The sequence below is a fragment of the Psammomys obesus genome, unplaced genomic scaffold, assembly GCF_907164565.1.
Source record: "Psammomys obesus unplaced genomic scaffold, mPsaObe1.curated_primary_1811, whole genome shotgun sequence".
Classification (NCBI taxonomy): Eukaryota; Metazoa; Chordata; class Mammalia; order Rodentia; family Muridae; genus Psammomys; species Psammomys obesus.
The window spans coordinates 6019300-6033794 of NW_026590061.1; positions in this window are offsets into that span (position 1 = coordinate 6019300).

Sequence of the window (14495 nt, forward strand, 5' to 3'; positions counted from 1 at the left end):
CCTTTGCTTCATTCCCTGTTAGGATTTCTCCCGACAGTGACTCCAAGTCTCTGGTGTCCTGGGGCACACAATTCTGTCTGTGAGGAATAGTTGGTATAAAGCAGGTCTGTGGGCTGGCGGCGTGTGCACCTGCCCGCTAGTTGGCAGGACCTTTCCCAGGGATATACTGGATGACCTAATTCGGGTCTCCGTTTTCTTCCTTCCCTGTGGGGTGTACACCGGACAGGGACTCCCAGTCTCTGTTGCCCTGAGGCACACAGCTCTGTCTGTGATGGAGAGCTGGGCGCCCAATAACTCTCTGTGCTCCTGGCTTGGGCCCAGTTCAGTGATGACGGCTCATAACCAACTGCCAGTCTGGGAGACTTTTTTCAGGTAAAGACTGGGTGACCCGTGGACAGTCCCACTGCCTTCCTTCCCCATGGGTTTTTCCCATGACTGGGAGTCCCAGTCTCTGGTGTTTTTTGTGCTCACCGATCAGCCTCAGAAGGTGATCCGGACATGCAGGCCTGTGGCTCTGGTGATCTAGTGCCTGCGTGACCTGGGATCTCTTCCGGGTTCTGGCTGGGTGGCCTGAGAGTGGACCTGACTGATTCCCACGCCGTGGGGGTTTCCTCTCACCTAGGAAACACAGCTGTTGTTTTAGGGCCCAGAGTTCAGTCTCTTGGTTGCTGTACAGGAAATGTTGTCCTGCTCCTCAGACACAGTGTTCTCCTGGTGACGCCATCTTGTCTCCCCCCCCCCCCCCCGTTATCCATCTTTTGTCCCTCAAAACATAATATCTGTTCCTAACCACAAAAGAACAAATATATTTGATTGGGCTCTAAACCCTACATTCTGTAACAGTTGATGTAGATCAACCACATAAGGAAAGCTCCTATTCCTAAATCCTGATTGGTGGAAATGTGTAGCTGTAACTTGGCACAGATGTTTGTGGTTTTCAAGCTTAAAAGCTTTGCTCCCTTCTGGCTCAGACTCACAGTTCAACTCCAGAGTCTGTTCTATAACCCTGATCAATCAGTAGTGGCTTGATTACAATAAACCTTTGTCATCTGCATTGACCTGGTATTTGAATTGTGTTGAATCTAAGCAGATCCTATAGTAGTGAAAGGTTTCTAAATTCTGAACAGTCTTTGGCTTCTCACATTGGTAATCTCTTCTGTTTCCCACTCAAAAGGCTTGCTTTTCCATTGTCTGTGTTTCCTTCTCCACTGATAACCAGGACATAGATTCTGAAGCTTCCTCCATAGTGTTGGCTCTGTGAAAGAGTCCTCTACTAGCTTCCTTGTAAAGGAATTTTAATTCAGAACATCGCTGCTCTGGCAAGACATCAAATCCAAAGACCTTCTAGGTCTTTGAGATCCAGCTGGAGTATGACACACCTTTAATCCCAGGAGACAAAGGCCTGCAGATCTTTGAGCTCTGTTTAGCAGTTCAGTCGAGTCAATGAGTTGAGAGGCAATGCAGTGGAGTTGAGTTAATGGTAATTCAGTTTGTCGAAATCAGAGGCAGTTTTTACTGGGAGAGTTTTACAGAGACAGGTTGAAGAAGGGACAAGCTAGACACAGATAAAGACAGATGAGCCAGAGAATGAGAATGAGCAAGAAGATTAGAACAGACTGTTAGAGTTAGCTTTGAGGCCCAGCAGAGCAATTCAATGAGAAATTAAGAGATGCCAGATTTAATCAGTCAGCTTGGAAAGGAGATTGAGCCAGAATAGCTGAGCTGAACCAGCCAGCCAGAATTCAGAAAGAGCTAGAAAGGGTGAGCTTATTCAGCAATATGTCTCAGAGGCTGAAAACATTCTAAGCATAGATTAGATTGTATGGAGGCTAGAAGCTTCCAAGAGTAGGCCTAGGTTAGCAGAGAAAGGCAGTAAGCCTCTAAGATGACAATTATTTGAGGAGAATAGAAGTTACTTTTACACTTCCCTTTGCTGTCCAGGGCCTATGGTATTACATCTAAATGCTGGCTAAAGTTGCCCTCACTTTAGAGTAACCAGAGGCAGGCTTTGATGAGTAGGTTTGTACCATCTAAGATATGTCAGCCTTTTCCCTTCCATCCATGGAGACCCATGGTGTGTATAAAATTATGCTTTCTTGGCAGGAGCTAGGTGTGCTGTAGTGGTGAGGCCTCACAGTGCCCTCATCATATCTGATCTATAACAAAGGTCTGTGTCTTAGTTTTTCAAGTTTAACCCTTATCTATACATTCTACTATGTTTGTATGTCTTATACTCACAGTAAGATCTAAAAGTGTTTTTATTAGTTTTTCAAACATCTCAGTAAACTTGAATTTAATATCTTTTAAAGAGCATTTGTTTTTATTTATGAGCATGTTTCTGTCAATGCATGTACATGCTTTTGCAAGCCAGAAAAGGGAGTCATATCCCCTGGAGATGAGATTACAGGCAGTTGTGAGCTGTTGTTGGGAGTGTTGGAAACTGAACTCCCATCCTCTGAAAGAACAGCAAGTTCTCTTGACCACTGAGCCCTCTCTCCAGCCCCAGCATTTCATTTCTTAAACTTAGATCTAAATTCCTTATGGTATTGTATGCATCCTATCCTTTATATATTTTATCATTGTGTATTATTAATGTGATAGGGCTTGTATTTATTTTATCTTGTTTTAAATTAACCTTTTATAAATATTGAACAAATAAAATTATTTTACAAGACTTAAAAAAACAACAAAAATCCGTATCCTTAGATACAATTATTTTCATAGCTTCTTACACTGTTACTGCCCTTTTTATTTTTTTTAACTTTTTTATTTTTTATTAATTACACTTTATTCATTTTGTATCCCCCCATAAGCCCCTCCCTCCTCCCCTCCCGACCCCACCCTTCCTCCCCTTTCTGCATGCATGCCACTCCCCAAGTCCACTGATAGGGGAGGTTCTCCTCTCCTTTCTGATCTTAGTCTATCAGTTCTCATCAAAAGTGGCTGCATTGTCCTCTTCTGTGGCCTGGTAAGGCTGCTCCCCCCCTCAGGGGGAGGTGATCAAAGAGCAGGCCAATCAGATTATGTCAGAGGCAGTCCCTCTTCCCATTACTAGGTAACCCACTTGGACACTGAATTGCCATGGGCTACATCTGTGCAGGGGTTCTGGGTTATCTCCATGAATAGTCCTTGGTTGGAGTATGAGTCTCTGGGAAGTTTCCTGTGTTCAAATTTTCTTGTTCTATTGCTCTCCTTGTGGAGTCCCTGTCCTCTCCAGCTCTTACTATTTCCCACTTCTTACATAAAATTCCATTCACTCTGCCCGACAGTTGGCCATCAGGCTCAGCATCTGCTTTGATAGTCTGCAGGGCAAAGGCTTTCAGAAGCCCTCTGTGGTAGGTTCCTAGTTTGTTTCCTGTTTTCTTCTTCTGGCTTTCAGAGGCCCTCTGTAGCAGGTTCCTAGGTTGTTTCCTGTTTTCTTCTTCTGATGTCCATCCTCTTTGCCTTTCAGGATGGGGATTGAGCGTTTTAGTTAGGGTCCTCTCTCTTGCTTAGTTTCTTTAGATGCACAGATTTTAGTGGGTTTGTCCTATGTTGTATGTCTATATGAGTGAGTATATACTGTGTGTGTCTTTTTGCTTCTGGGACAACTCACTTAGGATGATCCTTTCCAGGTCCCACCATTTACCTGCAAATTTCATGATTTCCTTATTTTTCATTGCTGAGTAATATTCCATTGTATAGATGTAACACAATTTCTGCATACATTCTTCAGTTGAGGGGCATCTGGGTTGTTTCCAGCTTCTGGCTATTACAAATAAAGCTGCTACAAACATGGTTGAGCAAATGTCCTTATGGTGTACTTGAGCCTCTTTTGGGTATATGCCTAGGAGTGGTATGGCTGGATCTTGAGGAAGCTCTATTCCTAGTTGTCTGAGAAAGCGCCAGATTGATTTCCAGAGTGGTTGTACAAGTTTACATTCCCACCAGCAGTGGAGGAGGGTTCCCCTTTCTCCACAGCCTCTCCAGCATGTGTTGTCAGTTGAGTTTTTGATCTTGGCCATTCTCATGGGTGTAAGGTGAAATCTCAGGATTGTTTTGATTTGCATCTCCCTAATTGCTAATGAGGTTGAACATTTCTTTAAGTGCTCCTCTGCCATTCGATATTCCTCTATTGAGAATTCTCTGTTTAGCTCTGTTCCCCATTTTTTAAGTGGATTACTTGGTTTGCTGCTTTTCAGCTTCTTTAGTTCTTTATATATACTGGATATGAGTCCTCTGTCAGATAAAGGGTTGGTGAAGATTCTTTCCCAATCTGTAGGCAGTTGCTTTGTTTTGATGATGGTGTCCTTTGCTTTACAGAAGCTTTTCAGTTTCATGAGGTCCTATTTATTGATTGTTGCTCTTAGAGCCTATGCTGTTGGTGGTCTGTTCAGGAAGTTTTCTCCTGTACCAATGAGTTCTAGGGTATTCCCCACTTTTTTTTTCTAGCCGATTTAATGTGTCTGGTTTTATGTTGAGGTCTTTGATCCACTTGGACTTCAGTTTTGTGCAGGGTGATAAGTATGGATCCATTTTTATTTTTATACATGTACACATCCAGTTGGACCAGCACCATTTGTTGAAGATGCTATCTTTTTTCCATTGTATGGTTTTGGTGTCTTTGTCAAAGATCAGGTGTCCATAAGTGTGTGGATTTATTTCTGGGTCCTCTGTTCAGTTCCATTCATCCACCATTCTGTTTCTATGCCAGTACCATGCAGTTTTTAAAACTGTTTGCCCTTTTTATTTTAAAAAGATAAAAGCTTGATGCCTTCTGCCCTTTTTTAAAATGTATGTGCTTCTTCAGAAGATTGAACTTGCTTAAGTCATCCACTGTACAGACATATTTTCCCATGTACCAACACATACAAAGTGCAATACAAAAAACCTTGTGCCCAGATTTTTTGGTTCTGTTGCTCTCCTTGTGGAGCTCCTGTCCCCTCCAGATCTTTCATCTCCCACTTCTTTAATAAGATTCCCTGCACTCTGCCCAAAGTTCGGCTATGAGTCTCAGCACCTGCTTTGATACCCTGCTGGGCAGAGTCTTTCAGAGGTCCTCTGTGGTAGGCTCCTGTCTTGTTCCCTATTTTCTCCCTCTTCCAATAACTATGCTGTTTGCCTTTCTGAATGTGGATTGATCATCTTACCTAGGGTCATCCTCCTTGCTTGGCTTCTTTAGAGTACAGATTTTAGTATGATTATCCTATATTACATGTCTAATATCCATTTATGAGTGAGTATATACTGTGTGTGTCTTTCTGCTTCTGGGATATTACCTCACTCAGGATGACCTTTCCCAGTTCCCACCATTTGCCTGCAAAGTTCATGATTTCCTTGTTTTTTAATTGCTGAGTAGTATTCCATAGTGTAAATGTATCAAAATTTCTGTATTAATTTCTCAGTTGAGGGACATGTGGGTTGTTTCTAGATTCTGGCTATTACTAATAAAGCTGCTATGAACATGGTTGAGCAAATGTCCTTGTTGTATACTTGAGCAAGTTTTGGATATATGCCTAGGAGTGGTACAGCTGGATCTTGAGGTAGCACTATTCCTAATTGTCTGAGAAAGCACCAGATTGTTTTCCTAAATTGTTGTACAAGTTTATATTCCCACCAGCAATGGAGAAGGGTTCACCTTTCTCCACATCCTCTCCAGCATGTATTGTCACTTGAGTTTTTGATCTTAGCCATTCTGATTGCTATAAGATGAAATTTCTGGGTTGTTTTGATTTGTTTCCCTGGTGACTAAGGACATTGAGCATTTCTTTTTTTAAAATTTTAATTAATTAATTTTTAAAATTAATTCCAGTTTATTCACTTTGTATCCCAGCTATAGCCCCCTCTCTTATTCCCTCCCAATTTCAGCCTCCCTCCCTCATCTCCTCCCACGCCCCTCCCCAAGTCCACTGATGGGGTAGGTTTTCCTCCCCTTCTATTTGACCCTAACCTATCAGGTCTCCTCATGACTGGCTGCAGTGTCTTCCTCTGTGGCCTGGTAAGGCTTCTTCCCCTCAGTGGGAGGTGTTCAAAGAATCAGCCACTGAGTTCATGCATTGAGCATTTCTTTAAGTGTTTCTCTGCTATTCGATGTTCCTCTATTGAGAATTCTCTGTTTAACTCCATACCCCATTTTTTAATTAGATTACTTGATTTGTTGCTTTTTAACTTGAGTTCTTTGTATATTCTGGATATTAGCCCTCTGTCAGATAAAGGGTTGGTGAAGATCTTTTCCTAATTTGTAGGCTGTTGTTTTGTTCTAACGATAGTGACAGAAAAGAGAGCTTTACAGAAGCTTTTCAGTTTCTTGGGGTCCCATTTATTGATTGTTGACCTTAGAACCTGTGCTGTTGGTATTCTGTTCAGGAAGTTGTCTCCTGTGCCAATGAGTTTAAGGCTCTTCCTCACTTTTTCTTCTAACAGGTTTAGTGTGACTGGTTTTATGTTGAGGTCTTTGATCCACTTGGACTTCCTCAAGCTTTTTTACTAACAGCTTCACATACTTGGAAAGCTCTGTCTTACAATGTTTACATATTTGAATCTCTTTATAGTCATCACAGCGCAAGCACTGTCTCCTCACAAACTTTCCCAGATCATCACACAGTGTAGGGCCCTTGCTGTTTATTCCTGTCACCTTGATTTCTTTTGTAGTGCTTGTGCCTTGCACAGGCTATTTTCTTTTTGTTTTTTATTTTATTTATTTTTATTTTTAAAATAAATTTATTTATTTTACATCCCAACCATAGCCCCCTTCCTCCTCTCCTCCTGGTCCCCCTCCACCATCTCCCCTCCCACTTATAAACCCAACCTAGCTTATCAAGTCGCAACAGGACTTAATATATCCTTTTCTATTGAGGCCCGATGAGGCAGTCCAGGTCGGGAAGCAGGCAACTGAGTCAATGTCAAATACAACCCATACTCCCTGTGTTGCTAGGCGACCTACATGAGGACCAAGCTGCCCATCAGTTGTGCCCAGACATATGTGTCATGGGCCTTAGTGCAATCCTTGCATGCTCTTTGGTTGACGCTTCAGTCTCTGTAAGCCTACCTTAGTTGGTCTTCTTGAGGGGTTTTTGTCTCCTCTGGGACCTTCCATCCTTTTCCACACTCCTCCACAAGACTGCCCTACATCCACTTAGTGTTTGGCTGTGAGTCTCAGCATCTGCTTCAATCCACTGCTGGGTGGAGCCTCTCAGAGGACAGACATGCTAGGCTCCATCTGTAACCATACCAGAGTATCATTAATAGTGTCAGGGATTGGCTTTCTCCTAGGAGTAGGTCTCAAGTTGAACTAGCCATTGGTTAGCCAGTTCTTCATTCTCTGCTCTGTCTTTCTCCCTGCACATCCTGTAGGCAGGGTAGATTTTGGGTTAAAAGTTTTGAGGGTGCGTTGGTGTCCTCCTTCCTCCACTAGAAGTCCTGCCTGGCTAGGAGGTGGCCACTTCATTCTCCATGTTAAATTCTTTCATCAAATCTTTGGGAGACACTGACAGAAGATGAAGTGGGGAAGGAACACAGTAAAAGGAGGGCATCAAGCAGAGAGCAGACCTACTGTTTTTGACAATTTTTGTTTTGAGATAATTTTTGTTTTGAGATAGGGTTTCTCTGTGTAACCTTGACTGGAACTCACTATGTAGACTAGGCTGGCCTTCAACTCAGAGATCTTCCTGCCTCTGACTCTTGAGTGCTAGAATTAAAGATGTATACTGCCACTTTTCAGCCTGGACAGAGGTAATTTAATTAGAGTTTCTTTCAAAGAGAGATAGCATAAATGAATGCATGACCTGGCATAACTTTTTCTGGAGTATGGTCCTCCAACATTTTGATTGAATTCCCCACCGTGGGGTATCCTCTCACCTGGGAAACACAATCACTTGTGTTTTAGGGCGGTGAGTTCTGACTGCTGGTCACTGTGCCAATCCTGTTGTGCAGCTGGTCAGAGCGTGAGTCATCCTGGCGCCGCCATCTTGCCGAATCCCCCCCCCTTCAAGGTTTTAAAAGCTCTAAGATATGGCTTATCAAAACTGGAACAAAGGAAAGAGCACACGTAATTCTCTACCAAATTATTTTAAGGCATTTACCTACCCCTTTGCTAATTAAATGTCAGTTATTCAGTTACTTACAAGGAATGCTGAGAAGGATGATCTTGAGATAATCAGAGACTGCCTGTACTCAGTTTCTTCCTCTGCAAAGGTGATATCACAACAATAGCCATTTTCTAAAGTTAATGAGAGGATTAAAATATGCAGTCAGTGCACATATGTTCCCTGGCTGGCTTGCACACAGAAGCACTCAGGAAATATTAGCATCCATAACCAGAGAAGAGAAAACTATCTAGCCTGTTAAGGGAGGTGAAAAACTTCAAGTCAGCCTCTGGGTGAGGTGACCAGAGAGATCAGTGAGCCTTCTACTCTGGAAGCAATCCAGTATTGTCCATGGAGCTTGATGCTGCACAGGCATTTGGGGGTCTGTTCCTCTGGAAATAATGGAAGAACTGAAATAGAAATCTCACCACCAGCAGCTGCTGTGTGGGGCTGATGATGCTTGAGACCAAAGAGGAAAAGCGTTCCAGTTGATTTGGTTGAGTGCTCTTATGTAAATAAGTCCAAATACATCTACTCCTCCTACTTGTCAAACATTAAATAGAAGTAGAAAAAAGTATTCTCCCTAATTTCTTACTTATTTTCTTTCTCCCTTCAACTAGAATAAGCAATGATAACAGGTAAGCACACTGGTGACATTGCTTATCAGTATCTTTAGCCCTCAGAGTGGGATCTGACATCGGCTAGGCACTCAACAATCATTTTTTGAGTGTGGAATCTCAGCAACCCCTGAAGGTGGGTTCAAACTGAAAAAGGAAGGTGGTGATGGCGGCACACACCTGCCTTCCCAGGACATGGGAGGTGGAGGCAGGGAGGTCAGGATTTCAGAGACAGACTCAGCTACATAGTGACCCCTAGGCCAGAACTAGTCACAGAAAATATAAATGGAAATAAAGAAATAAGGGCTGGATAAGTGGTTCAGCAGTTGAGAATGTTTGCTGCACAATCTCGAGGGTCAGAGTTTGGACCACAGCATCCACTAACAAGCCATTGTCCCACAGGCTCCTGTGATTCCAGCTCTGATGCAGACAGAGACAGTGATGTCTGGGGCTTGCGGGCGCCCAGCTAAGCCTACAAATGGAAACTCGAGATTCAGAGGGTGGTGCTGCTTCAAAGCCACGGGCAGAGAGTGACAGAGGAGGATACCAGTGCCCTTTTCTGGCCAGTGCACATTCATAAACATGAATACCTTCTCACCACCATGTGCATTCACACACAGACACACACACACACACACACACACACACACACATCTTAAAATATTAAAAAAAAAAAAACAGGCAAATTAGCTTGCACTGAATTACAAGTAGTCGCTATTGGAGCTGGGATGAGTCAAGGTCCTTAAATTACCTGTAGCATGTCCCATTTCGTGCTTTAAGATAAAAACCCACTATTAATTTCATCTCTTCCTAAATTTCTCTGGTGTGTGACTATCTCATGGCTTGACATGGCTCTGGTCCAGTCCAGCTAGAAAAATCACTGATCTGTGAACCTGTGAGCTCTGGGTCCCTCACAACCTTCTGGCCTTCGTAAGCATCGGCAGTATATGCCTATATCCACTCAGCCCTTCCATTATCCCCCTCCGGCTTTCCTCAGTCTCTCCAGCTACACTGAAGTCCGAACACTTGTTTAATACACATCCTTTTCATTGTATTAAAAGTATTTTCTTTAGTCATGTCAATGTATGCCATGTGAGTGGGCTTCCAAGGAAGAGAGCTTCAGATCCCTCGGAGCTGGAGTCAAGGGAGGGTGTAAGCTCTCCATGTGGGTTCTGTGCTGTGGATATAAACATGCTTTTGTTTTGGTCCCAGCTGTGGGATGTGGGACTGATTCAGATGGTTCACAGTAGCAGACTATTTGCTTCATGTGGGTTGGCTCTTAGATGAGCTCTTTGCCAGCTGCAGATAGTTTAATCTGAGCATCTGGAGAGAGAAGAAATGCCAGAGGCCAGAGAGTATGGAAATCTGAGAAAGAACAAGGCTGTTCCTGCTTCCCTCTTGCTGCTCCTGGTTGCTGTTGTGAGACAAGAAGTTGGAGATCTCCTGAAACCAGGACTGGACTGGCTCCTAGGAACCCGATGACCCTAACCAGCAGGGTGTCCCCTCTCCCACTAACCCTTTTTCTCTCCTACCTAGCGTTGGGGTATTTGAAGGGATTGGGGTGGAGTAGGGAGAAAAAAAAGATATAAGAAATTTAAATAAAAGAGGTTTATTCATTTTTTTATTAATTACACTTTATTTACTTTGTATCCCCCCATAAGTCCCTCCCTCCTCCCCTCCCAAGCCTACCCTCCCTTCCCCTTCTTCATGCATGCCCCTCCCCAAGTCCACTGATAGGGGAGGTCCTCCTCTCCTTCCTTCTGATCTTAGTCTATCAGGTCTCATCAGGAATGGCTGCCTTTTCATCTTCTGTGGCCTGGTAAGGCTGCTCCCCCCTCAGGGGAGGTGATCAAAGAGCAGGCCAATCAGATTATGTCAGAGGCAGTCCCTCTTCCCATTACTATGTAACCCACTTGGACACTAAACTGCCATAGGCTATATCTGTGCAGGGGTTCTAGGTTATCTCCTTGCATGGTTTAAAAAGTACACCAACAGTGCTGGGAATCAAACTTGGTTCCTCTGAAAGAGATACAAGTACACCCAACTGCTTTTTTTTTTTTTTTTTTTCATGGTAAACTTTTGATGACAGCTTCTATTTCCTTAGGGGATATAGGCCTAACTGCTAAGAGAATTAAAATGAAGACATGATCATTTCTAGGTATGGTTGAGGATGTTTTTTTATTGTAGATATCAGGGAGAGAACAGCCAGAAGCTGTCCTGGAAGTTTGGAAGGGTCCAGACTGAATAGGGGCATGAGGACTGGAGGGCAAGAGAAGAAGGTGAGAGAGAGAGAGGAGGGAAGGGAAAGTAAGACAGACGCAAGAGAGGAACTGTGGACCAAGAGGATAAGAGAGTGCATAACCAAAATGGCCGAGTTATATAGGGATCGGAGAAGCTGAGGAAAGGAAAGCAAAACCCAGGCACTGAAAATCATTGAGTAGGCTAGGAGGGCTAGACCTTAAGTACCAGGCTTCTACCTGATGCCACCTCTCAAGCTTGGAGATTGCAAGTGTATTCCAAACACCCAGCTTTTAAAATGTGCATCCTGGAGATTAAAGCCAGAGCTGAGGCTGTGGGCACTGAGGAAGGGAGAAAGGGAGACATAACTTTATTTTGAGTTTTTTAAAAATTACTTTTTGCCCCTAGCAATAGACAGTAAGCTTCATTCCTTTCTTTCCTTCCTTCCTTTTTTTTTTTTTTTTTTCAAATCTCGTTTTATTTTTAGTGGCCTTTTGCTTCCAGCAGTAAGTTTATACTTCTCTAAAACATAGTCCATTTCCTAAGCAGTTAGTTTCTTTATACTGGTCTCATCACAAAGAACAGAGAAGATTGGGGAAACCTACTTTTGTTTTTTTCGAGACAGGGTTTCTCTGTGTAGCCCTGTCTGTCCTGAAACTTCCTGGAACTTACTACATAGACTAGGCTGGACTCGAACTCAAAGAGATCCACCTGCTTCTAACTCTCGAGAGCTGCGATTAAAGGTGTGCACCACCACCACCCCAACCTACCTTTATGAATAATGAATAATTTCAGAGACAGAAACATTATCTCTGCTAGACAGGGGTAGGTGGACATCTTTAGAGCATTAGAAAAGGAAGGGAAGGTGACTCACCAAGTGGGGCATCCTAAAACCAAAGAAAACCCCAAAGCCCTCACAGCTGGTGGGATGGTCCCCTGCGCTGGGAGCTCCTTTGCTCTGAGAAGCCTGCAAGGCTCATCCATGAACGCACTGACTCTGCACGGTCCCACGACTTTGCCTTTTAATTTATTCACTGGTGGAGACACAGAAGCTACGCAGCAGCTGGTATCATGCCTACAGTTTTCCGCTTGATCAGTCTCCCCAGCCCTTCTGTGCACGCCTGAATTCATAAAGTGGGTTTTTTAAAGGCTCCTTAATCAGATAATAATAATAAAAAAAAAATCTGAGGGCCAGTAACAATAACATCTCGAGGGAGTTCTTTTTCTATGGTCTTTTGTTAAGACCTGACAGAGCCAAGGCCAATGAAGAGTTAACTGTTTGCAAACAAAGGAATCAGGAAGGAGGAGCCTGAGGCTCTAAGTGGCAATTCTTGGAATCTTTCCAAGATTATAACCAGTTTTATGCAACCCTCAGAATCAAAGAAACTTTAACAAAGGATTAAAAGTTATGTAAACAAAGATCCCTTTTTATACCCCCCTCTTTCCCAGGGGCCAGGAGGCTCCTCCACTCTGCTGTGTGTCTCTCCCGCCAGTCGCCCAGCAGGTGACTGATGACAGCATCAGTGAGCTGGTCAACCAGAAGCAACGTTCAGTGAAGATGGTAAGGAACACTCAGGTAAAAGCCACTCATTTATTCAGCCTGTTGTGGGTGAAACCCAGCAACTTCTGCTTGGGAAACACGAGGCAGATCGAATCCTAAATTCCAGCAACTGTATTCAATACTGAGTTTATTCTGTGCAATGGCAACATGGTTGTTAATTCTTACATAAAGTTTGGTACACCTGTTTTTAAGTGTGTAGCTACAAGTGGTTTGGTGGAATGGAAGTGAGAGTGAGTCTCAGGAGTGTTGTTTCTTGCTTTGTCAGTGGCCTGGAAGGCCTCTCTTCCTGTGTCTAGTTCATCTGCATCAGCCTCTCCAATTGACAAGCCTTGTTTTTTCTACAGGTTTTTACGTCCCACCCCTCAAGTCTCAATGCAGAGCTCTCACCATCCACACTGTCCCCCACACACTGCTGACAGTCACACACACACACACACACACACACACACACACACACACACACACACTTTATGGCACTTCTGTTGAAAATCAAAAAAGCAACAATATTATTTAAAGACAAACAAACATTATAGCACAGTCACTTGTTGCTTATCTTTTTCTTTCCATGTTCATGAAGAACATATGGAAACATGTCATTACACATAACCATAGTCATGTTCACCCTTTCATTCATTTAAGGCTGCATTATGGAAAGCTATCAGTGTCAGCACAGGTATCTAAGTGGTGCTTGGTCTTTAGGTGACAACAGGTGGGTCCCCCAAAGTGAAGTCAGAGAGGCCTGGCACCCTGCATGCACAGCCCCACCGCTCCACACTCTGCCACTGGGTATTGGGTGTCTTTTCATTCGTTTCTTTCACTGTGTAAAACCAGGGCATATATAGTTTGGGGTGTGTTTCCTTAGCACCTAATGAGCCCTATACAAACCATACTTTGGTGATGTTCCCACGTTGTTTCCCATGTATAGGAGTTACTTTTCCCTTACATTGGAGTCATAAACTTTGCTTTTCATGTATGTTTCAAACGTTTCCCCATGACATCATTTTTTTGCTCTATTTATAGTGTTTCTAAGCTTCTGTATTATTGGAGTATTATGAAGTAGATCCACATTTTCTCATTATGTTTTTTTTGTTTGGTTTTTGTGCCCCCCATTTAAAATATTTTTAAAGAAGTTTTTTCCTCAGATTAATATTTCCCTAATGTTTTTGCAATGTAGTTTTTTTTTTATTAAAATCTCCAATCTCCAAATATAAAATCTCCTTTTACATTTTTTGAGCATGATATTGGCCAGGACCATCTCTCTTCTATTTTGATAGAGGGTACCTAGATAAATGATCACAGCCATTTATTAATAAGCTTTGCTTTTCCTGTTGAGCTCTTTTTACATATTATGCTCCCATTGATCCTGGTTCTGGTTGGGTTCAGTTTTGTGCCACCAGCCTGCTTGTCTTTATTTGTGCTCAAAGCATACTGTTTCATTGGATCAGTGCCATTGTGGGATTGGCTCACTTCTCTCGTGGATGCTGCAGTGCTTAGTAAGGTTTCTGCTATGTTGTTTTTCTCATCTTCCAACCCTAGCACAGGATAGCAGAAGGCTTCATTAGTCATATGCTCAGTCCTGTCATCCACTGACCACCAGAGACTTGAGTAGAAGATTATGTACTAAGCTAGTAATAGTATGTAATAAGTAGTGATGTGTAAATGTCTAAGGTTGTTACCTGTACTTCTTGATAACTAAGGTTCTGTTTTTATTGCTGTGATCAATCACCTGACAAGAAGGAAGTTAGGGGAAGAGCAGCTTATTTGAGATAATGGTTTAAGGTACATGGTCATGGTGGAGGATGCAGGAGTGGCCCATCGGTGGGCCAGCAAACAGATGGGACTAGAGTGGGGACAGGCTAGAGCCCTCAATGCCAGCCCCGCATGGGCCTACTACCTTCAGAGGGGCTTCAGGTCCTACAGGTCTCACCACCTCCCAAACAGCATGACCAGCTGAGCCTGTGGGCAGCATTTTCATCTACAACAGGAATGGAGGGGCTTTTATGGCATCTTTTCTCC